General features: G+C 42.3%; 1 protein-coding gene across 2 annotated transcripts in view; it reads left to right on the top strand.

Annotated features, from left to right (window-relative positions):
• Nucleotides 1-26469, top strand: part of LOC118361710 (leucine-rich repeat and fibronectin type III domain-containing protein 1-like) — a 125454-nt gene that overhangs the window by 42879 nt on the left and 56106 nt on the right. For both annotated transcript variants that reach the window (XM_035741989.2, XM_035741906.2), the window contains exon 2: nt 20206-20259. The gene's annotated coding sequence lies outside the window, so the exon portion shown is untranslated. The remainder of the gene's footprint in view (nt 1-20205; nt 20260-26469) is intronic.

Genomic DNA, 26469 nt, shown 5'->3' with positions numbered 1-26469 from the left:
CTGGGCGGTACGCACTACATTCTGTAGTGCCTTGCGGTCAGAGGCCAAGCAGTTGCCATACCAGGCGGTGATGCAACCAGTCAGGATGCTCTCGATAGTGCAGCTGTAGAATTTTTTGAGGATCTGAGGACCCATGCCAAATCTTTTCAGTCTCCTGAGGGAGAATAGGTTTTGTCGTGCCCGCTTCACAACTGTCATGGTGTGCTTGGACCTGGTGATGTGGACACCAAGGAACTTCAAGCTCTCAACCTGCTCAACTACAGCCCTATCGATGAGAATGGGGGCGTGCTCTGTCCTCCTTTTCCTGTAGTCCACAATCATCTCCTTTGTCTTGATCACGTTGAAGGAGAGGTTGTTATCCCGGCACCACGCTGCCAGGTCTCTGATCTCCTCCCTATAGGCTGTCTCATGATGATCAGACATTGTTGTGTCATCTGCAAACATAATCATGGTGTTAGAGTTGTACTTGGCCATGCAGTCATGGGTGAACAGGGAGTACAGGAGGGAACTGAGCATGCACCCCCGAGGGCCCCCCGTGTTGAGGATCAGCATGGCATATGTGTTGTTTCCTACCCTTACCACCTGGGGGCAGACCGTCAGGAATTCCAGGATCCAGTTGCAGAGGGAGATGTTTAGTCCCAGGGTCCTTAGCTTAGTGATGAGCTTTGAGGGCACTATGGTCTGGAACGCTGAGCTGTAGTTGATGAATAGCATTCTCACGTAGGTGTTCCTTTTGTCCAGGTGGGAAAAAGCTGTGTGGAGTGCAATAGAGATTGCATCATCTGTGGATCTTTTGGGGTGGTATGCAAATTGGAGAGGGTCTAGGGTTTCTGGGACAATGGTGTTGATGTAAGCCATGACCAGCCTTTCAAAACACTTCATGGCTACAGATGTGAGTGCTATGTGTCGGTAGTCATTTAGGCAGGTTACCTTGGTGTTCTTGGGCACAGGGACTTTGGTGGTCTACTTAAAATATTTGTTGGTATTACAGACTCGGTCAGGGACAGGTTTAAAATGTCAGTGAAGACACTTACTAGTTAGTCAGCGCATGCTCAGAGTACACGTCCTGGTAATCCGCCTGGCCCTGAGGCCTTGTGAATGTTGACCTGTTTGAAGGTCTTACTCACATCGGCTACGAAGAGTAGAAATGAGGTGAAACCGATTTAAGTTTCCCTGCATTAAAGTCACCGGCCAATAGGAGTGCCGCCTCAGGATTAGCATTTTCTTGTTTGCTTATGGCCTTATACAGCTCGTTGAGTGCCGTCTTACTGCCAGCATTGGTTTGTGGTGGTAAATAGACAGTTACAAAAAATATAGATGAAAACTCTCCTGGTACATAGTGTGTTCTACAGCTTATCACAAGATACTCTACCTCAGGTGAGCAAAACCTAGAGACTTCCTTAATATTAGATTTCGTGCACCAGCTGTTATTTACAAATAGACATAGACCGCCACCCCTTGTCTTACCAGAGGCAGCTGTTCTATCTTGATGATGGACCGAAAACCCAGCCAGCTGAATGTTATCCATGTTGTCGTTCAGCCATGACTCGGTGAAACATAAGATATTAGAGTTTTTAATGTCCCGTTGGTAGGATTGTCTTGATCGGAGCTCATCCATTTTGTTATCCAATGATTGCATGTTGGTTAATAGGACTGATGGTAGAGGGGGATTACTCACTCGCTGTCGGATCCTTACAAGGCACCCTGACCTACGTCCTTGATATTTTGGTCTCTTCTACATGCAAATGATGGGGATTTGGGCCTTGTCGGGTGTCTGACTCGTTAAAGAATAAATCTTCATCCAGTACGCGGTGAGTAATTGCTGTCCTGATATCCAGGAGCGCTTTTTGGGTCATAAAAAACGGTGGCAGAAACATTATGTACAAAATAAGTTACAAATAATGAGAAAAAATACACACAAATCAAATCAAATTGTATTAGTCAAATTGTAAATTTCACCTTACAGTGAAATGCTTACTTACGAGCTCCTACCCAACAGTGCAGTCTAAAAAATATGGATAAGAATAAGAGATAAAAGTAACAAGTAAATAAAGACCAGCAGTAAAAAATAACAATATATACGGGGGGTGCCGGTACAGAGTCAATGTGCAGGGGCACCGGTTAGTTGCGGTAGTACGTACATGTCGGTCGAGTTGATTAAAGTGACTATGCATAGATGACAACAGAGTGGCAGTGGTGTGGAGGGGGGCAATGTGAATAGTCTGGGTAGCCATTTGACTAGATGTTCTGGAGTCTTATAGCTTGGGGGTAGAAGCTGTTTAGAAGTCTCTTGGACCTAGACTCTGAGCTCCGGTACCGCTTGCCGTGTGGTAGCAGAGAGAACAGTCTATGACTAGGGTGGCTGGAGTCTTTGACAATTTTTAGGGCCTTCCTCTGACACCGCCTGGTATAGAGGTCCTGGATGGCAGGAAGCTTGGCCCCAGTGATGTACTAGGCCGTTCACACTACCCTCTGTAGTGCCTTGATGTCGGAGGCCGAGCAGTTGCCATACCAGGCAGTGACGCAACCAGTCAGGATGCTCCTGATGGTGCAGCTGTCGAACCTTTTGAGGATCACAACTGTCATGGTGTGCTTGGACCATGTTAGTTTGTTGGTGATGTGGACACCAAGGAAGTTGAAGCTCTCAACCTGCTCCACTGTAGCCCCGTCGATGAGAATGGGGGCGTGCTCTGTCCTCTTTTTCCTGTAGTCCACAATCATCTCCTTTGTCTTGATCATGTTGAGGGAGATGTTGTTGTCCTGGCACCGCACACTGCCAGGTCTCTGACCTCCTCCCTATAGCACAATTGGTTAGGAGCCCGTAAAACTGCAGCCATCTCCTCCAGCGCCATATGTTCTAATTCAATCCAAGACAAACATATTGTTGAATAAATATAGTACAAAGTCATTGTTTATACACCTACTGTGCATTCGGAAATTCTCCAGACCCCTTCCCCTTTTCCACATTTTGTTACATTAGTCTTATTCTAAAATGGATGAAATGAAAACATTTCCTCATCAATCTACACACAGTGCCCCATAATGACAAATCGAAAGCAGGTTTTTAGAAATGTTTGCAAATGTATAAAAAAAAAAAACTTAAATAGCTTATTTGCATACGTATTCAGACTCTTTGATATGAGACTCGAATTTAAGCTCAGGTGCATCCTATTTCCATCATCCTTGAGATGTTTCAACATCTTGATCGGAGTCCACCTGTGATAAATTCAATTGATTGGACCTGATTTGGAAATGCACACACCTGTCTATACAGTACCTCCATGAAGTATTCATACCCTTTGACTTATTCCACATTTTGTTGTGTTACAGCCTGAATTAAAAATGTATATTTTCTACGTGTATTTTTTCTCACCAATCTATACACAACACCCCATAATGATAAAGTAAAAACATGTTTTTAGATATTTTTACAAACTTATTGAAAGTGAAAAACAGAGTCAATACATTGTAGAATTACCTTTGGCAGTGATTAAAGCTGCAAGTCTTTCTGGGTAAGTCTCTAAGAGCTTTCCACACCTGGATTGTGCAACATTTTTTAAAAATTCTTCAAGCTCTGTCAAATTGGTTGTTCATTAAACATTTTCAGGTCTTGCCATAGATTTTCAAGTAGATTTAAGTCAAAACTGTAACTCGGCAACTCAGGAACATTCACTGTCTTCTTGGTAAGTGACTCCAGTGTAGATTTGGCCTTGTGCTTTAGGTTATTGTCCTGCTGAATAGTTCATTCCTTTCCCAGTGTCTGGTGGAAAACAGACTGAATCAGGTTTTCCGCTTGGATTTTGCCGGTGCTTAGCTCCATTACATTTATCTTTTATCCTGTCCTTAATGATTACAAGCATACCCATAACATGATGCAGCCACCACTATGCTTGAAAATATGGAGAGTGGTACACAGTAATGTGTTGTATTGGATTTGCCACAAAAATTGTTGGAGACGTGAATCTAAAATATAATTTGTTAACTTGTTGACAAGTTATTACGCTAATTACTGTATTGCAAAATTGATATCGAGTTGTGTTTGGTTGTCAACACAACCAAATATCCACATTCGAAGGACATCTTTTGTGTCACTCGATTCTATCCATCTCAACTGAAAATCGAAGTTTGGGAATAGGAGTAAATCAAATCAAACTTGAAGTGCATTTGAAGTTTGATTTGATTTTGTTCTATTTTTTTTATTTGGTTGAGATGGAGACGTGAATCCAACATATTAATTATTAACTTGACGATTAACATTAGAAATCAACCAAAGCTTGAAACTCTAGGCTTATATGTATTGTCTATGTTTTGTTAAACCCTGGGTTGAATTTATAACAATAGCTGTTGATGACTTTGCAAATTCTATATAGGCCTGAATAGTATAATTGAGAATATATGAGTGATAAAGTATAGTGACGTTTAATTTTCTCTGTTAAACCTACCCTTTGGAATGACTTGGCAACTGTGAATCTATTTATTTATTAAGAAATCTCTCAATAACCATTCTCACAATAGAACATTGGTAGTATTCAATGACAAATATCAAAGCTAAGCAGGGTTGGACTTGGTTAAAACCCTGGTTGGGAGACCAATTGGATGTCGGTAGATAGATTAAATCTCCAGTAAGAGTTGCTGCCTAGCCTATAGTTATTTTTTCTGATAATGGATATAACGTTGAAGATCTGACGTTGTTTCTAAGGTAAAAATTCAACATATTATACATGGTTTGTCTGTGTTGAAAAGTGGTTACCATGATGAAATGATCCTGTGGTAAAATGTTTACCATCTAAACAACAGTTTATGTTGATTACTTTTTTCAAATCCAATGTATTTTCCATGTAGATTCCATGTCACAATACAATGACAAATTATGTTGAAGCAACATTGATTGAGCACGTTTGTGCCCAGTGGGAAAGTGTGGTATATATGTCTACCTGACTTCCATTATGTTGGAAGACATGCGTCTTGAAAGTTGGGGAGAAATATGATACAAATGGTTTTTTTTCCAACGCCCAATTTACAGAAATGTATTTTTACTACTGTAGAACGACCCATACGGTATATGGTTGAGTTCCCCCACAGCGCTGTCAGAATGGACATTGTTGTCAGCAGAATGTGACAAGCTTCATGTTGTTTGCCCAGACAGCCTGCAATCTCCTTAATGAGGCCCCTAGCTCCCTTATGTAAAGTAAAAATATGTCAGAAAATATCCTGTAATTACCTTTACCCATAAGAGTCCAAGCCCTGTCTAAGCTGGGGGAGGGGGTGGGTGTTCTACTAAGCTATATGGAATTGTTTTAAGAAGGTCATATCAAGGATAATTCTGCAATTTGATTTGGAATTTTAACACCCATTGAAGTATGAACAAAAATATGATTTGATTAAACATTTTATTTGTCCTTACGGATATTAGCTCATACAAACACATTGAATATATCTGAGAGATATACAAAGAGATATAAAAATAAACAAAATTAGAAAGATCAGGAAACATATACAGTACCAGTCAAAAGTTTGGACACACCTTCTCATTCAAGGGTTTTACTATATTTTTTAATATTTTACATTGCAGAATAATAGTGAATACATCAACACTATGAAATAACACATATGGAATCATGTAGTAACAAAAAAGTGTTGAAGAAATTAAATATATTTAATATTTTATTCTTCAAAGTAGCCACCCTTTGCCTTGATGACAGCTTTGCACACTCTTGGCATTTTCTCAAACAGTTCATGAGGAATGCTTTTCCAACAGTCTTGAAGGAGTTCCCACACATGCTGAGCACTTGATGGCTGCTTTTCCTTCACTCTGCGATCCAATTTATCCCAAATCATCTCCTTCTTGGTCAAATAGCCCTTACACAGCCTGGATGTGTGTTTTGTGTCATTGTCCTGTTGAAAAACAAATTGTAGTCCCACTAAGAGCAAACCAGATGGGATGGCGTATCGCTGAAGAATACTGTGATAGCCATGCTGGTTAAGTGTGCCTTGAATTCTAAATAAATCACTGACAGTTTCACCAGCAAAGCACCCCCACAACATCACATCTCCTCCTCCATGCTTCATGGTGGGAACCGCACATGCAGAGATAATCCGCTCACCTACTCTGCGTCTCACAAAGACATGGAGGTTGGAACCAAAAATCTCAAAAATCTCAAATCTCAAAATCTCAGATTCATTAGACTAAAGGACAGATTTGCACCGGCCTAATGTCCATTGCTCATGTTTCTTAGCCCAAGCAAGTGTATTCTTCTTATTGGTGTCCTTTAGTAGTGGTTTCTTTGAGGCAATTCACCCCCCCCCCCCCCCAGGTGATGCCGGCAGTGAAAGTTGGCGATGAGGATGGTCATCGATGACCCGGGGGGGGGGCTAGAAACAGAAGACAAAGAGCTGTGAGACAAGGGCTTAATCCTGGAAACATGAAAAGTAGGGTGTATACAAAGGATGCAGGGTAACAGCAGACAAACAACAGTGGGAGTAAGAGATGGAGAAAGAGATAGGGAAATCTAGAGATGGGGAAAGGGCCAATGAAACGGGGGTAAAGTTTGCGGGACTCCACCCGGAGGGGCAGGTCCCATACAGACAGCCATACCCTCTGCCCAGGATGATAGTGGGGAACTGGAGTCCGGTGGCGGTCCGCTTGTTGACGGGACCTGGAGGTGGTCTTGAGAAGAGCCAACAAGCTCTTTTCCAGGTACGCCGACAGTGGCAGTCTGGACTGGGGATGAAACCCGAAGGACAGGCCGGCCGACGACCCAATAAGGGTGCAGAACGCCTTCCAGAATTGGGACGAGAACTGAGGACCGTGATCAGAGACATTGTTGACTGGGAGTCCATGGATTCGGAAGACGTGCTGCACCATGAGTCTCCTTGGCTGATGGTAACTTGGGGAGAGGGATGAAATGGGAGACGTTAGAGAACCTGTCCACCACCGTAAGGATGGTGGTGTTGCCATCTGACGGAAGGAGCCCAGAGACAAAATCCAGGGAAATATTGGACCAAGGGGTGATGAAGAACAGGGAGTGGCTGAAGGAGGCCAGACGGAGCTTGCCACCAGAGTCTTGTTTTGAGCACACACCGTGCATGCCGTGACGAAGGCTGTGACGTCCGGAACCAGAGTGGGCTACCAGAAGCGTTGTCGGAGGAAGGCCCCGAGACCAGGCCGAATCAGGGATGAACATCCGGTTAGCCGGGCCCTCCCCAGGGTCTGTCTGGGAACGTTGTGCCTCGCAGACCAGGGCCTCAATTACACAGACAACTGAAGCCACAAGACATGAGGTAGGGAGGATGGGCTCAGATTCAGAGGGTGTGGCAGCAGAACTGTACAGGTGAGAGAGGGCATCCGGCTTCACATTTCTGGACCCTGGGCGGTAGGAGATGGTGAAGTTGAACCTGGTAAATAACAGTCCCCAACGGGCCTGAATAGAGTTAACCTCTCTGGGATAATGCAGAGTGCCAAATTCAAATAAATTACTATAAAAATCAAACTTTCATTAAATCGCACATGCAAGATAGCAAATTAAAGCTACACTTGCTGTGAATCCAGCCAACATGTCAGATTTAAAAAAGGCTTTTTGGCGAAAGCAAACAATGCTATTATCTGAGGATAGCACCTCCGTAAACAAAGAGAGCGATAGGAACTGCAAGACGAAATCTGGATTCCCAATGAAAACCCATTGAAAAGAAAATCTGAATGGTTTGTCCTCAGGGTTTCGCCTGCTAAATAAGTTCTGTTATACTCACAGACATGATTCAAACAGTTTTAGAAACTTCTGAGCGTTTTCTATCCAAATACTAATAATATGCATATCTTATCTTCTGAGGATGAGTAGCAGGCAGTTGAATATGGGCATGCATTTCATCCGGACGTGAAAATACTGCCCCCTGTCACCAAGAAGTTAAGGCACGTGGCTATGCGGAGGTATTATACATTCTTATTGTCAGTCCTCACCAAAAATGGATGTTCCGCCCCTTCCAGCCTGTGCCTCCACTCCTCCAGCACCATCTTAATCGCCAGAAGTTCCCGGTTCCCAACGTCATAGTTCCTTTCCGCGGAGTTGAGACGATGGGACAGGAAGGCACAGGGATGAATCCTTTGGTCCTGGACAGACCGCTTTGACAGGATGGCCCCCACTCCCACGTCAGAAGCATCAATCTCAACCACAAACTGACGGACCAGCTCCGGATGGACGAGGATGGGAGCTGTAGTGAACCATTGCTTAAGGTCCACAAATACCCTGTCAACAGCTGGGGACCATGTCAACGGTACCTTGGGAGAGGTGAGTGCAGATGTGTGTTGGGGCCAATCCCCCACCGCCCTCACCTTTACAGGTGAGCATTGGTAAGCCCAAACGGCATGACCAGGTACTCGTAATGTCCACTGGCACTCGTCTCCCTCACGTATCGAAATAAGATTTTAGGCATTCCGAAGGTCTTGGAAAACATGGTTGCCCCCTGGAAAGGTTTGATACTAGAGGAAATGAGTGGCAGGGGGTAATGATTCTTAACCGTGATGTCATTGAGGCCCCGATAGTTGATACATGGACGCAGGGTCTTGTCCTTCTTCTCCACAAAGTGCGAATGCTCCCGGCAGCCAATGTCCTCAATGTACTCCTCCATGGCCTTGGTCTCAGGACCAGACAGGGAATATAGCCGGCCTTGAGGTGGTGTGGTGCCCGGGAGGAGGTCAGTAGCACAGCCGTAAGGACGATGCAGAGGAAGAGAGATAGCAGAAGCCTTGCTGAAAACCTCCAGGAGGTCATGGTACTCTGCAGGAACAGCAGAGAGATCCGATTCTGTACTTAAACATGGAGGAGGATGTCCTGGGGGATGCTGCGCCGCCTTAAAGAAACCCAGGATGGAACCCATGGTCCGGTAAATAACAGGGTTGTTTCTGGAGCCATGCGAATCCCAAAACAACCGGGATGTGGTGGGATTTTATGAGGAAAAGCTGTATGGACTCACTGTGATTGCCTGATTCCCGCAGGTTAATGGGACATGGGCTGTGCGTGCCCCTTCCAATGGAGTGACCGCCCATTGCTCTGGTGTCCATGGGAATGGAGAGGAGTTGTGTGGGGAGTAGGGGTAATGGGAGTAAGAAAATTCTCAGTCTGGACCACCAGCGTACTTGTTCCTACTGATGAGCCTGGTCTTTTGACTGGCAGGTGGCTATGTAATGCCCTACATCACCACAATACAGACAACAGATGGAGCTCAGACTTCGTGAACGCTCCTTAGGCGATAATCTAGCTCTGCCTAGTTGCATAGGCTCCAGAGTAAACGAGTCACCCGTCCCTGATGATTCCCAAGGGAACTCGGGAGGCTTTGGCTCCTCTCGAACATGCAGACGTCGGGGACTTCCGGACTTCTTTGGAGGTGAGCAGGGAGCAGTGGATGAACGAGTGTGACCGAGACCCGACCTCCTCTCACTCCTGCGTTCCCATAGACACCCATCAATCCTAATGGTTAGGGCAATGAGGGGATCGAGGTCCAAAGGTAACTCCTGAGCTGCGAGCTCGTCTTTTATCTCCTTCGACAGTCTGTGAAGGAAAGTATCGAATAGGGACTCGGGATTCCAGGCACTTTTTATGGCCAACGTGCAAAAATCTACTGTGTAGTCTGCCACACTATGGGAGTCTTTTCGTAATCCAAGTAGTTTTCAGGCCGCCTCTCTCCTGGATACCAGAGAATCGAACATCTTCCTCACCTCCACCATGAAATCTTCCAGATCACGACAAACTTCAGTCGCCCAGTAGAGCGCCCTTCCAGACATTAGCGTAATCAGATACGCTAGCTTCGATCGATCCGAAGGGAACGAAGATGGCTGCAGCTCAAAAACGAGGGAGCACTGAGAAAGAAACGCCCGGCAGTTTCCAGGATCCCCAGAATATCGCTCCGGAGGAGATACGCAGGGTTCTCGGGGAGCCGGTGTAGGCTGTACCAACTCACCACTGGGTTGTACCAACCCATACAGTTGTGGTATGCTGCCTGTAAGATAATCCACAGAATTGCTCCAGTAACGTCTTGAACCGATGGTTGTGGCATTCTGCCAGCGAATGGAGCCCTTCCATAAGGTTCTGGAGTAGCTCCTTATGTCATTCAATGTTGGATCCATGCAGGGAAACAGTGCTGCGGAGATTGTCCGAGTCTGCTGGGTCAGTCATGGCCAGTTCGTACTATAACAACACAGGGCGAGTCCCAGATGCAGACACAGGAGGCAGATGGTTCAAGTCTCTGATACTTATTGAGCAACTAGGGGCAGGCAAGAGGCAGGTCGAGGGCAGGCAAAAGTTCATAGTTCTTGAAATGTTCCGACTGTCATTTCTATTTGCTTATTTGAGCTGTTCTTGCCATAATATGGACTTGGTCTTTTACCAAATAGGCCATCTTCTGTATACCACCACTACCATTTCACAACACAACCGATTGGCTCAAAAGCATTAATAAGGAATTGAAATGCATTCCAGATAACTACCTCATGAAGCAGGTTGAGAAAATGCCAAGAGTGTGCAAAGCTGTCATCAAGGCAAAGGGTGGCTACTTTTAAGAATCTCAAATAAACATATATTTTGATTTGTTTAACACTTTTTTTGCTTAATACATGACTCCATATGTGTTATTTCATAGTTTGATGTCTTCACTATTATTCTACAATGTAGAAAATAGAAATAATAAAGAAAAACCCTTGAATGAGTAGGTGTGTCCAAACGTTTGATTGGTACTGTATGTGAGAGTCTCACCTTATTATATTAGTGTGTAGCCTAAACTGTTCGGACGCCCCAGCCAGGAGTTGGCAGATCGGCTGTACTGACTTCCTACGAATCCCAAGACTCTTGTGGGGGTCATAGATCGAAAAGGAGAACACAACGATTTTCGTGATAGTCTAATAGTTTGTAGGCCAAACCGTTCGGACAGACGGTACAGACGATTTTGTGAGAAGACTGATGTCTCATGGTGTGACAAACACTGCTCTAGCTCTGTCACCTTTCACTACAGATGGGGAAGTGCGACATAGTTAATGTGGTGGATTGAGACGGATATATGTAGTTTAAACTGACCGATTTTTCAGGGATTTTTTAAATTATGTTAATTAGATTTCCACAGGGGCGTGGACATCGACCTTAGGGGGATAATATATAAATCAATATGTTAAATGTAAGACAAAATAAAGTAAGGGATTTATTTATGCTGTTTGTATTGAGAATGTAGTAGAAACCAACTGACGAACAAGAATGTAGAGATAATGATGTTGAGAGAAATGTCAAACAGGAATCTATCTACCTTTAATGAAAAATAGATTCCTGGCAATGCTCGTGTGTCAGATCCCAATCTACATGTGAGATGTCATGTAAAGAGGGCCTCATTGAACTGTGGATCAGATCTGGCCTGGTGACAGGCTAGGGGCCTGGGTATATGCCACACCTCTCCTGCTGTCTGGGTTATCAATCTCTGACAGCCCACAGCACTCTGATGGTTGCTGCCGTCACAGGAGTATGCATCACACACTTGTCAAACCACCTCTCCATTCCCTCCACCCCCGTTCCTCTTTACCAGCCAGCCAACAACAAAGTCTAAACACCCTGTTTCCATTATGGAGACAAATCCTGCTTGATCTGGCATCCATCTGTGAGGCACGGGGCGTCGTGTTGAGTGACTCAAGTCTCTCATCATCTGCGCTTCACAGATGGATCTCCATGCATGCAGGGTCTCCGGGGGGCTGTCTGGTGGCCCGGTGGCCTTGATCCTGGCCTGGGCGGGGTGGAGGACAGAGCCACATGGCCTGAGCCCCGGGGCCAGAAAGGTCATCTCCTCCATAATAGAGTGAGGTTAATGAGCGGGGCTCGCCATTCAGCTTAGTCCATTAACCTGGGAGCTCACTCCACACAGCTCCTTTTCTGCATGGATAGCTGAATGTCCACGACTGATCTATTCTCTGTGTATGCATATCTCCCTGTCTTCTTCCCTTTCCCACCCTGGCCTTTCCCTGTTCATATGATGGGATAAACTAGAACGACTCCAATCTGAGACCAGGCCTCAATGTACTGTCTCATTTCACTGTTTATTCCCATAAGGGATAAAGCTGGCGTGGTTACAGTACATAGTTTGCACAGTCTCTCATCCAAATGGATATGATGACAAAGTAATGACAAATAATACTGTAGCCCTTTCATTAGTTTTCAATCCCACTCTATTTAAGCTGCCTCAGTTAAAGCCTTAGGATTCTGATAGAGAATGTAATGTATATGGTGGGCTGAAAAGTGTACATTGCGCCCAGTATGGAGGATAGCTCAAATGAAGGATCTCACACATATTAACCTGACGCCCTACAGCTGTGCCAAGGATTCTGGGCAAGGGTGTTAACTTTAACGACACGGTTCACTGTTTTTGTAATGAATATAACGTAATCCATTTTCTACACTAGGCTACTGTAGATACCAGTTAGTTTTCCAGATAGCGGTGCTATCCCACAATAATATTTGATGCACAGCTATTAAGATAGCTTTTTGTCAAGCTCATTTTCCCCTTCGTAATCAAATCAACCTGGAACAATTGACCTTGACAGACCAGAAATCCTTTCACAGCTCTGTCTGCCTCACTCCCATGGTGCAACAGGACATTACAAAGCTGTTTCATTATTGGCTTTCTCACTGCTCCCAGGGCCATTAACAATCAACAATCCCTTTTTTCTCTCAATATTGTTGCTGATCTGCTCTCAACGGTCAAAAACAGGATAATTCAAGGCCATATAGCACAGATTTCTTACTGTAATAACACAACATATGGGTGTTGGTGGTAATCACAAGTGGAAGTGCAATGGGCTGTATCTAGCCACACTTGACCTAATTTATTTCAAAATGACAAAAGGTTCTTCACCTCAACAAATGAAAATATATATTTTCTCAGAAGGCAATTTAATTTAATTGACAGATGAATGATGTATTATACTGTACATGCTGCTATGCTATACATATACTGCTGTACATATTTTCCAAAATGTCTTCCAAAATAATTTTTTAAGAAGGAATTGGCATCCAGCAAATGTTATTGTATTCCAGTACGCTAGATTACAAATTATTGTGGAAAATGTTGTGCCTTAAGTTGGTTTGAAACTGTAGCTGATATTTATCATCCATCTACATTAAACATTCCATAGGATTTACATCACAGGAACAAATGGAGGGCAGTAAGGGCACAAGATCCAGGCCTTAAGACATTGATACAGTTGAAGATTTAGGGTTGTACCCGGTAGGTTCCTTGATAATTTCTGTGAGATTTAGGGTCATCTATCTTAGATTGTAGGACAATCGAGGTGTTAAGCATATCCCAGTTTTGGTCACCTAAACAGTATGAACTCTGAAGATAGATGGGGGGGAAATCAATTCACATACGGTTTCCAGGGCACAGCTGGGGGCTGAAGGGGGTCTATAACAAGCGGCAACGGTGAGAGACTTGTTTCTGGAAAGGTAGATTTTTAAAAGTAGAAGCTTGAATTGTTTGGGCACAGACTTGGATTGTATGACAGAACTCTGCAGTAGATTGCAAGTTCTATCTTGTCAGAAGATATTATAGTTAGGGATGGAAATTTCAGGATTTTTGTGGCCTTCCTAAGCCTTCCATGATTCAGACACGGCTACGACATCAGGGATGGCAGAGTGTGTTAAAGCAGTGAATAAAACAAACTTAGGGAGGAGGCTTCTAATGTTAACATGCATGAAATCAAGGCTTTTACGGTTACAGAAGTCAACAAATGAGAGCTCCTGGGGAATAGGAGTGGTGCTGGGGGCTGCAGGGCCTGGGTTAACCTCTACATCACCAGAGGAACAGAGGAGGAGTAGGATAAGGGTACGGCTAAAAGCTATAAGAACTGGTCGTCTCGTGCGTTAGGAACCGAGAGTAAAAGAAGCAGATTTCTGGGCGCGGAAGAATAGAGTCAAGACATAATATATAGACAAGGGTATGGTAGGATGTGAGTACATCTTGAATCTGCCGGTAACATCTCTCCTGTGTACTGTACCTAATCATCTGCAATGCTTCATTGAACAACAGCTGTATTGCATAGAAATAAGTTTGTAAGTGATATGTCGACCGTGTTATTAAGCTGAGTCATGGGTCTTCATCCTTGGAGCTGGAGGCAGCAGTGTCTGTTGGACATATGACGAGCATAAAAAGTAGGTCAAATTATTATTCACAATATTATATTGTTTATCTTGTTTCCGCTGAAATGTGTGAAGGATGTCGGCTTTGCCTGGTGTGTCTAGTATTGATTGAAGAGGGACGTCATCAATGCGAACGGTTTTATAACTCTGCCCACTATACCCAGGTGATGATCTCTGTAGTGTTTCTGTCCTTCAAAAGTACCAAAACATCTTCATATATATTTTTTATTTCACCTTTATTTAACTAGGCAAGTCAGTTAAGAACAAATTCTTATTTTCAATGACAGCCTTGGAACAGTGGGTTAACTGCCCTGTTCAGGGGCAGAACGACAGATTTGTACCTTGTCAGCTCGGGATTTGAACTTGCAACCTTCCGGTTACGAGTCCAACGCTCTAACCACTAGGCTACCCCGCCGCCCTATATAAAATAGTGAGATCTTTGTGAGTAGGTGACAAAATATGAAGTTCTTTCTGTGTGCAGTAGGAAAGAGTATCTCTCTCTATCTTAATGGAAATCTGCACCTTCTCTACCGAAAGAACAGCTGTGGGAAGACATTGGGTCACATCAAATGTTGAAGCCAACACAATGGCTGAATCCCAAAGAGGATTTAAGGATTCCGGAACACTACTGAAAGTATTAAATATAAAACCGTCTGAAGCCCTCCCATAACTTACAGCTACTGTTGATGACAATACACATCCCCCTTGATGACTTACAGCTCAGCTCTCACCAGTCATTGTTTTTTCTCCCCCAGTCACCTTAAATCTCATCCATGTTTCAAAGCACATCCTCACTGACATGTGGAAAGATTCCCGAGTGACATAAAATGGCTGGAGCATCCACGGCCGCATATTTCTGATTCACAGGAATAGAGAGAGCTTTTTTAAGGATAGGCATTCAAAAGTTGTCTTTTTTCATTGGATAATCTGAGTGGGAGGAAGTGAGTAGTCAGACAGAGATAACTGGCGCAGTGAGATCTGTTCCTATCCAAGTGGAACACTTCTCCAGGCACGCAAAACATGTAGGCTTAAATCACATAATCCCTTTCAATATCAGTTAGAATGTCAATATGCTGACATGAACGGACAAGACGTCTGAGCACACGTACTGTTAAAGGACTGGCACTACGTAATATCATTTTATTTTTGTTATTAGTACAGGCTACTATTGCTAGATACTGCAGTGATGTAAATGTGATAACAACCCACATTTAAACCGAAGCTGAATACAGTTGCTCACCAATGGCATTTGGTAAAGAGAATTTTCTTGACATTTTCTTCTATTTTCCCCTGTACATACAAGCATTGTTTGTCCAAGGCCTGCAGATATTGAGGCAAGTAATTGGATACACAACGCTCAGACCCAAGTGCATCTCAGAGGCTAAGCAAACAGTTGTGCTCTTTCCACATTTGGGTCTTGGTTCAAATGAGGCCATCAATGGAGAATCTGGTGGTGTTTCTATCACAGAGTTCTGGATGACATAGCACCACCAGCATGACTGAGCAAGGCTGTCTGAGCCCAGCTAACTATTACAGTTCTGGAAAGCTGAGGGAAACCCAAGCGTTTTGTTTACACTTTAGTGTATGAATTAGATATTACATGCCAAATGTTTTCTATTCTATTTCCTTCATGCAACAGATGCAAACGTAGATCAAATCACGCAAAGGAAAGTAAATAAAAATGTAGTTTGACAGAATAATTTAGTTAAAGGTAAATACTGTAAAGAGAGACGACATCAGTGTGTCAGATGGTGGGTAACACATTCAGTTGCTGGGGATTTTTTTAACTGAGCAGTTTTCTAAAGCTTTTGGCCTGACTGCAATCTGTAAAATACCCTGCACCATCTAAGTTAATCCTGAGAGTTGTGAGGCTTGAGACGTGAGATCATAGAACCAACATTGTGAAGATGGAAATGGCCCTGACCCTGATACGACCTTCATACCTTCAAAAACCTAACCCAGGCACTTCAACACAATCAATACAGCCCTCCCAGTGTTGGCTGGCAGCTCCAGACCAGCATCCATTAATGCTCTCACGCAATTGTTAAACTTTGTATTAAGGAGCAATATTAACTTTGTTATGACATTACAGTCTCCTGACTGTAATGGTACATTACAGTCAGGAGAGAGAGAGAGAGAGAGAGAGAGAGAGAGAGAGAGAGAGAGAGAGAAGAGAGAGAGAGAGATGAAGAGAGAGATAGATGAAGAAAGATATGAAGAGGTGAAGAGAGAGAAGGGGATAGAGATGGATGAAGAAAGAGGGATGAAGGGATGAAGAAAGAGATAGAGAGAGAGAGAGAGAGAGAGAGAGAGAGAGAGAGAGAGAGAGAGAGAGAGAGAGAGAGAGAGAGAGAGAGAGAGAGAGAGAGAGAGAGAGAGAGAGAGAGAGAGAGAGAGAGAGAGAGAGAGAGAGAGAGAGAGAGAGAGAGAGAGAGTAGGCCTATAGAAGTTGGTCGTAGCCAGAAGTGCTGTGTTAAAAGAATCCATCCTTCATGGACACTCTCCTCTCATACCATCAGATTATTTATGTGGAGCCGGTTAAAGTGCTGAGCATGGCTGAGCGTATAAATAGGACTGTGTACATAATCACAGACTCACATGGGAAGCAAATGGGAGGGAGAGGAGGGGAGAGAGCCTATTACTAGAGCATCAGATCATCAGCTCCAAACTTGATCTACTCTGACTCATCAACAACTGAGGAAAACTCTGATCTCCCTCTCTCACACATGTGGTCTGCATGTAGGCCTAGGTTCACGGATATAGCCCCAGAAACTTCTGTGTCTACTGGTGCACAAAGTTGTGAAATGGCATTGTGTATAATCATTACTCATATGAGCTGACTGAGTGCCTCATCTAATTCCATATTTGACTTGGTTCACTGACTGATGTATATGTGGGAGATGATTTGGGTCAAGTCTGACTTGCAAATACATCTAATTTGTTAGGCAACTTTTTATAAATAGCCGCATAATCAACAAAAATTCTTGGAGCATGCCTGATATGATCGTATTCTCTAAGGCAATATTTTTGTTACTGCTTAGTGGTACTAACTAGGGTCATCATGTTCTAAACAATGCCTAGACTCTAATAATGCTCTGATGAGGAATCAAAAGGGATAATTGAATCAAATTCCACGGTAGAGGGCACAATTCATGCTTAACTGTATAACTCCATAAAGTCTGAACTCATGCGTATTTGAATTGTTCTCTCTGGTGGCCGATCTCAGTGGATGCTCCAGGTTGTTGTCTTTCTCTGGAGGTCATATTGGCCACGCTGAAGGTATGGGCCTGGTCAGAGTGCCAACTGTGGAGAGGCCTGCTAGGAGATCCATATGTTATCAGCTAAATCACAGTCAATGGAGGCCGTTACTGCGCCGCTCCTGACTGGTATCTAATGAAAACCATGTCATGCTCCGTTGCCTTTGTTTTTAAACCAGCGATGTGAAGGAAATTGGAAACGACAGAGGTAATACTGCAATCAAACCTCACAGTTTCGCATGCAGCACATTCCTACAGCCAAACCTGTGATAAATACAATTGGGGAGTATAGGGCCGCCTCTCCCTTTTCAGTTTATGAAAATGAATACTTCACAGTCCATAACGATCCACATCAAGGGAGAGATGTATGGTGCTTCAGAGAGGAGGTGCAGGTTCTTTAATATGATCAATAGGCTGGTCTGGACTCCCCCCATCGTTCCCTATCATACTGGTTCAGGTCAGGGCACCACAGGCCACGACCAAATATGATATGTTCATTTCAGAAAGCTTTAAGTTGGAGGCGTGGGCCCTGGCATCTTAATGTTATGTTAGCCTTGAGGCAAGTGAGGTTGACTGACTAATAGAGGAGATATTGTATATGAGCTCTTTGCCCAGGTTTTCACACAGGGGTTTGAGACGGACTGCAGAGAAATGTACTGTCTACTGGAACACGTTCTTTCTCTTCAGTAAACTCTTTCAAAGGTGTTTGAACAAGGATGTGATCACTACAGTTTTTACAATATGGGGAAAGGGGACCTTAAAATGGAGGAAGAAATTAACTTGAAATATCTTTATTGGGATACAGTCAGTTCAATTGAATATTCTAATACAGTACCTGCAATTACCAAAGAGGAATGTCCTCTGCAACTTCCATTTCCTTCAATACTTTAAAGCATCTGCTTTTGTAGCACTATAATCTGAGTCCTTGGCGCGGCACCAAACAAAGCGTTAGCTACGTATCTGTCTGCCCGAGGGACTGCATTGGTTGCACATGATGGCAGAGGACCCAGACTGGGCACATCTGGTAGAAGGAGAGGGAAACAAAACACCATCCTGAGACAGCTATGATTTACTTATCTAATGAATCATCAGCCTTTTACGCCAGTCCCAGAAATTACATAGTTTGAAGCGATGCATGAGTCTGAACACATCTGATGTTTTCAGCCATACCAGTTATGCTCATAAAGATGCAAGTTGTCTATTTTCATCAGCCATTGACTCCAGCCTCAGACAATAAGTAATTTGAGGCAGTGTATGAGTCAGAGCATAACTGATGTGTTGGACCATGCTGAATCACTTGCCTTACTTATACTGTAAGTCATTTCTTATCGAAATACCATACAATACCATGTTTAATAGAGTTGCACATGACTGTCACCACACTGTCCCTACACTCAACACAAACCCCAGAATGGTGTGATATGTGTAGGGTTGGTTTTAGCATGCTCTTTATATAAGATTACATCTGAGGTATGAATGATTCTACTGATGCTTGCAGTGCGAAGAATATCAATCGATTCCTTAACTGTTGGATGGCTCAGGGAACATTAACAGCAGTGGACATTTCAGTGAAGTGTGGCATGCATGGATGAAATTGTACTTCTCACATCCCTGTCTTAGGTCAGGGTAATGCTAGCCAATGGGCATCTCTAAATGTTACTTTTCCAACAAAGGAATTGCCAAATCATGCTGGATTTGGACAAATCACAAAAATGTTAGCTTCCATGCTGATTTTATGTGATGGAATCACATGCACATACTGTCAAGAAAATAGAATCTCAAAATAGAACCCAAGCCCTAAAAAGTGAACCAATGTTGTGGATACAAGGGTTTCTGAAGGACATTCAAAGGCCCACCTCAATGTCAATGTACTGAGTGATGGACCCACTATGATTACAGTTTGTCAGTCAGAGGTTTGCTGTGTAAACCTGTCTCCATTGGACACAGAATATGTATTATTATGGCAGGTACCAATAAGGGACCACTGTGGAGATCATAATCAAGATGGCTGCTGCAGCATTTACATTTGACAGAGGAGAATTGGTGCAATGACTTTGTTATCCCTATCTTTGTAAAAGCGGGTAGGGAAAATAGTATTCCTTTCTTCATCTCATGGACCTTCAATTAACGGTATTTGATAGCTGCCTTGATCCCTCTCAGCCAGCTTGGTGAGAAGCGAGAAAGGAGATGGGTGAAATTTGATAAATTGATATTTTAAGAGCAGTTTGTGCCGCTTGCAGTTGTGTGAAAAGTCTAAGGTGTTCAACAGTATAAATTATTGGGATCTTTTTTCACGTCACACTGTACGTCTATCACTTCGGTTATTCACCAGTTGTTCTTATGTATTGCCGTGTTGTATTTCCTCAGAGCGTCACAGTACTATTCTGTACAAATGGTTAATAATTGAATTGAAAAGAGAGACACAAAGGCTAGCTTCTGGTGACCAAGAAATATGATTCAGAAGCATTTCTTTGTAAAGCTGAAAGTTGGTAAATAACATCACTCAAGTGAAATCAAATGTTTAGAACAAGAACAAATAGGCTTGTGGAAATGTATTGGTTTTGTTTCTGCAGATTCATACAATTTGATTTGAAAAGAAGCGCTCTTATAACTGTTTTACAGCAACACGAATGTCATATCATTTGTGCTGAGCCCTGTTTGATGGCATTAAAGATTGAACTTTAATTTGAACCCTGTTTATGATTGTGACAGCAATACATGTGGTGGGGTGTTCTCCAAATGTTATTTGTGGCAGAACATTAAAGTGTGACTGTTTGTTTTCTCTGCAGCCTGCTTTCAAGTCATCATTGAGAGAAGCATTTGAGAAGAGACTACAAATACTGGTGAGTGACACCTTTTCAAATTGAAGCCACCTTATTTACATATTGCAGTTCAGGCTAGCCCGGGGAGGAAGGAGTGAGACATGGCATTGAGAATGAAGATATACAAAAGAAAACAGGATAATAATAACTAAAGAAAACAGGATAATGGAATGGCCTGTCCTTATTCCCACTAACAGTTTCTAAAAGCTATTCAAATTATATATTTGTTAAACAGACACACCTGCACAATCTCATGCACGCAGACACTCACGCACGCATGCACACACGCATGCATATACACAGAGAGAGCTACACAACTCTGTTCCATACAGCGACATTCCCTTACTGGTCCAGTGCAGCTATTTCACCACGACTGTGTTTTTTCACATAGGCAGGGTTGGGCTGGAACCACAGCTTTTGCATCCCAGCCTGCGCAATGGGAGTCGGCTCCATTATCAGAGCTGCTGCCTCGCCACCCTGCAGCAAACCCAGCATCCTCTGCTCCTGCAGATTTAATTTCTTATCTCAATAGGGAAAACAGCCCCTCTGATGAACAGCACAACTGCCCTGGGCTGCTGTGAACATGGCTCCATAATACATAGCTACAGTAGATGCTTCTGATTAACTTATGAATGGAGGAAAGCACTGATATTCCTCTCAGGAAATTGAAGTTGGTAATAGATATTCAGGGGGATTTGCTATATAATAATTGTAACTGGGATAGGGCAAGGGAGAACCTCTCTCCAACATTAATCCAGTCCCGGAGCAGCAGAGAGCAATGTTTTATAAGGGTCTGCCATCCATGACATATCGAATCCATAAAGAGGATCCCAAGTAGATAAATATCAGTAATGTGCTGCTGTTGTGTATTCTGTGTTCTAAGACAGCCAGGCTTTAAGTTATTGATTGTAGGTAGTTGAAGACATGCACTCATTTCAAAAGAGGATTAGTGATGAGCTCCTTACCAACAATGCTCCCAGAGTCACATTTCCTGCTACTTTAAGTGTGTCCAAAAATAATCTGTATTTTTCTTGTAAAAAAAAGAAGAAAAAAGCCATCATTTACAATGGGAAAAGGGCAGACTGTTTTGGCTTACAAGACAAATATATTAAAAAATGCATTGGTGGAACAAAATATGCAAGCTTTGTACTATGTGACTAGATTTGGGAAATTGTTTATATTTTGCAAGATGCTTTACACTTTTGTCCACTGAGAGGCCTGAGTCTTTTAGCTGAGCCTAAGTGTTCGACTTTTCTTCCGTTTTTTGTTGCATTTGCTCACAGCTTCATCAATGTCATGCAGAGCCATGGGAAAAGTAATTGTGTGTCAACTCTTCTGGGCCCTAAAACAAAAGTCATTATGAGAGCGGAAAGTAATATGACCTGATATACCTTGGGTAAATTTGTTTTCCCAACGAAGCCTACTGTATGGGCACCAGTTGTTAAGAGTACATGATTAGTAGTTGCTTTTATTTTATAATGAGAAAGCTTAGAGTAGCTCCTCAATAATTATTTATATAAATAATTAAAGTTAAAAGGGAAATAAACTGTTGCAACATCCATTTTTGGATTTAATATAATTTATAAGAATATAACTTATAAATGGCTCATGAGCTTTTTTCAACTGTTGTACCCCATCAGAACCCTAAATATAAGAGGGTTTTGCTCCAATGTTGGTGAACAAAGTAAATGTAAACAAACTCTATATAGCCTCAAAACATGTTTAATGCTATCATTTTTACATTATGGATGGTCTATGAATTTCAGAGTGGTTCCATTTCTCCAGCCCTATCCCTCAGTTTTTTACCGAAAACAAGGGCGGGGCTCACAATCTGTACTGTACAAGCTTTCCAGATCTCTACAGGAAGAACATAGACAGACAGTACAACACAGCTTAATAAAGCAGGCTACACAATATATTAGATGGTTAGGATTAGGGCTTTGAATTCTTCTCATGGACTAACAAGTACCTTCCTTATGTATTGGCATAAGTTGTACTTCACATATCATTTTGTCAAATCCTGAAATGAATTTATGCGATCAAGTTGTTACAGTGCATTTGGTAAGTATGCAGACCCCTTGACTTTTTCCACGTTTTGTTACCTTACAGCCTTAAAATTGATTCAATTGTTTTTTTCACCTCATCAATCTACACAGAATATCCCATAATGACAAAGCAAAAACAGGTTTGTATAATTTTATTGTAAATGTAGAAAAAAAAGACTGAAATATCACATTTACATAAGTATTCAGAATCTTTACTCAGTACTTTGGTGAAGCACCTTTGGCAGCGATTACAGGCTTGAATGTTCTGGGGTATGACGCTACAAGCTTGGCACACCTATACTCTTCTCTACAGATCCTCTCAAGCTCTGGTAGGTTGGATGGGGAGCGTCGCTGCACAGCTATTTTTAGGTCTCTCCAGAGATGTTAGATCAGGTTCAAGTTTGGGCTTTGGCTGGGCCACTCAAGGACATTCAGAGACTTGTCCCGAAGCCACTCCTGCGTTGTCTTGGCTGTGTGCTTAGGGTTGTTGTCCTGTTGGAAGTTGAACCTTCGACCAGTCTGTGGTCCTGAGCACTCTGGATTTCATAAAAGGTTTTCATAAAAGATCTCTCTGTACTTCGCTTTGTTCATCTTTGCCTCGGTCCTGGCTAGTCTCCCAGTCCCTGATGCTGAAAAATATCCCCACAGCATGATGCTGCCACCACCATGCTTCATCGTAGGGATTGTGCCAGGTTTCTTCCAGATGTGACGCTTGGCATTCAGGCCAAAGAGTTCAATATTGGTTTCATCAGACCAGACAATCTTGTTTCTCATGATCTGAGAGTCCTTTAGGTGCCTTTTGCCAAACTCCAAGCGGGCTGTCGTATGCCTTTTACTGAGTAGTGGCTTCTGTTTGGCCACTCTACCATAAAGGCCTGACCGGTGGAGTGCTGCAGAGATGGTTGTCCTTCTGGTAGGTTCTCCCATTGCCACAGTGGGGACCTTCAATGCGGCAAAATGTTTCTGGTACCCTTCCCCAGACAGGTTTGTGCCTTTCAAAATCATGTCAATCCATTTAATTTACCATAGGTAGACTCCAATCAAGTTGTAGAAGCATCTCAACGATGATACATGGAAACAGGGTGCACCTGAGCTCAATTTTGAGTCTCATAGAAACGGTCTGAATATTTATGTAAATAAGGTATTTTCATTTAGAATTATTTTATAAATGTGCAACGTTTTCTAAAAACCTGTTTTCACTTTGCCATTTTGAGGTATTGTGTGTAGATTGATGAGGAACATTTTTATTTAATCCATTTTAAAATAAGTCTGTAACGTAACAAAATGTCAAGGTCTGAAATCTTTCCGAACGCACTGTACATAACACACTCAGTTGTATTACCGGAGACATTATTTTACAATGGAAAAGGCATACCTCAGATGGTGCATTTACTTAGTAGTGTTGAGGTAAGTTTGTCAGTTCCTAACGATGACACTAATTAGGCACAGTGGAAAATTGCATTCCCTGCTACATATCTGATACCTTCAGAGACTGACAGAACAATTAACAGATTGACAGTGAAACCAACCATACCATTGTGTGCATGATACAAAGGACAGTGACATTATGTTGTTGACAAGATAAGGAACTTAGGAAACAATTCAGACACAAAAGAAATGTGTTTAATTAAAAGTTGTGGTAATTTAGATGCACTTGATCAGTCTAGACTGGAACAGCCCAATTTTAAAATGAGCTGAAATCACATATACAACACTTTGAGAAACTGCACCGGCTGGATTATATCTACCGGTCAGTGAAATGACATCATTTTTCACTATGAAACAGCCTCAGCCTCTTCTATTCATGGAAAATAGCCTACAAAACACATTTTGTTAGAGATTTGTGTGTTTTCACTCTGTGATAAAAAAAGGGAAATATCGACCCTTTACAGAAATTGGGATTTTGGCTGCCGTTGACATCAACTTCCTCATCTGAAAACTCATACATAGAATGTGTCTTAGGTCCCCAGTCACTGGTTATTTCAAGCCTGCACTGCTGATTTCAATATTCCATAAGTACAGAGAAAGCGAATGTCAGCTCATTTTAGAGTATGCTTATTTTATCCTGCTTTAAGTAGAATATGAATACCTGCACAACAAAGAGTAGAGAAACAGTGTACCAGACCTGATATATATATTTCATTAATATCGAGCTAAAAACCCCTGTTCGTTTTTCAATGAGCAGCAAATTGACAAATCAATCGGGGGAAATGGTAGCATATGCCAACTATTAATGCTCTTTGAAGCAGGGATGAACTTGAGGGTATTTTTTCATTGAATTAGCTTTTAGAAAGTGACAACCCAGAGCTTCTGGTGTGCGATTTTATTAAGATAAGCAGGAAAGAGGATAAGCTGGTCATTTAAAAAGAGATGACCTTATCCTCACTTTTCTTGAGAAAGTGGTTTTGGTTTGTTTTAGTGATAGTGATGAAGTAAGTGTAGGAAATGAGACTGACAACCCTGGAACGCAATAATTAGGTTTTGCAGAAGACTGTGCCGTTATTTTCATTTGGCACCACGCTAATAGCAGTCTTGTTTAAGCACCAACAGCCTCGCAGAGGCTGAAGAATTAGCTTTTTGATTCATCTTCTTCTGTAGTCTGGTCATCACATCTGTTTTGCTCATACTGTATATCTCTGCCTCTGTGAATCTAGTGGCATTATGGTTTGCTGCAGGGAATAAGAAATAGCAGCACAGGACACAGACAGGTTGGTTCCTGTTATCATGTTGTATTGTGTAGACCGACAACTGTTGGCAGATTAGCTCTTATTATGGACTTAAATGATCTGAACTGAGATGGTCCTTAACCTACTCAGATTTATTTAATTTTTATTTCACCTTTATTTAACCAGGTAGGCTAGCTGTGTAACGATCTTCTTCATCTGAGGAGGAGTATAAAAGATCGGACCAAAACGTAGCATGGTAAGTGTCCATTTGAATGAAATATAACTGAACACTGAATACAAAATAACCAAAGTGAAACAATGAAAATCGAAACAGTTCTGTATGGTGAAACACAGACACCTAAGTATGCCTAAGTATGGTTATCAATCAGAGACAACGACAGAAAGCTGTCTCTGATTGAGAACCATACCCCGGCCAAAAACATAGAAAAAAGAACATAGAACGCCCACCCTAATCACACCCTGGCCTAACAAAAATTGAGAATAAAGCCTCTCTATGGCCAGGGCGTGACAAGTTGAGAACAAGTTCACATTTACAACTGCGACCTGGCCAAGATAAAGCAAAGCCGTGTGACATAAACAACAACACAGAGTTACATATGGAATAAACCAACATACAGTCAATAATACGTATATGGAAATGGCATGCGATTCATTGACAAGCAGATCCTGTTGTCTTTAATGGAAGTCATGCATTTATATTCATTTCTATCTAAGGGTCACTATTGGGAAAGACAAAAATGTTGACAATACAACCAAGGCATTATCGTTTGCTAATAATGTAAATGTTTGCTACAGTGCCTTCAGAAAGTATTCATAACCCCTTGACTTAATCAACATTATGTTCCGTTACAGTGTCACGCCCTGGTCGAAGTATTTTGTGTTTTTCTTTATATATTTGGTCAGGCCAGGGTGTGACATGGGTTTTTGTATGTGGTGTGTAGCTTAGTGGGATTGTAGCTTAGTGGGGTGTTCTAGGAGAGTCTATGGCTGTCTGAAGTGGTTCTCAATCAGAGGCAGGTGGTTATCGTTGTCTCTGATTGAGAACCATATTTAGGCAGCCATATTCTTTGGTTGTATTGTGGGTGATTGTCCTGAGTGTCTTGATGGCCTTAGTATGTGTTAGTTTGCACTACGTTTATTATTTTGTAGAGTTTGTGTTTTGGATGTGTGTTACTTGTGTGATTAAACATGGATTGTAATATACACGCTGCAGTTTGGTCCGACTCTCCTTCACCACATGAAAACCGTGACATACAGCCTGAATTCAAAATTGATAAAATATTTTTTTTTCACACAATACCCAATCATGACATGTTTTTAGAAATGTTTGCAAATTTATTGAAAATTAAATACATTTACATAAGTATTCACACCTCTCAGTCAATACATGATAGAATTAACTTTGGCAATGATTACAGCTGTAAGTCTTTCTGGTTAATTCTCTAATAGCTTTGCACACCTGGATTGTACAATATTTGCACATTATTCTTTTAAAATGT

This window comes from Oncorhynchus keta, chromosome 1, assembly GCF_023373465.1.
Source record: "Oncorhynchus keta strain PuntledgeMale-10-30-2019 chromosome 1, Oket_V2, whole genome shotgun sequence".
NCBI lineage: Eukaryota > Metazoa > Chordata > Actinopteri > Salmoniformes > Salmonidae > Oncorhynchus > Oncorhynchus keta.
The sequence above is the reverse complement of the archived record's forward strand: the minus strand, read 5'-3'. Positions and strand labels throughout refer to the sequence as shown.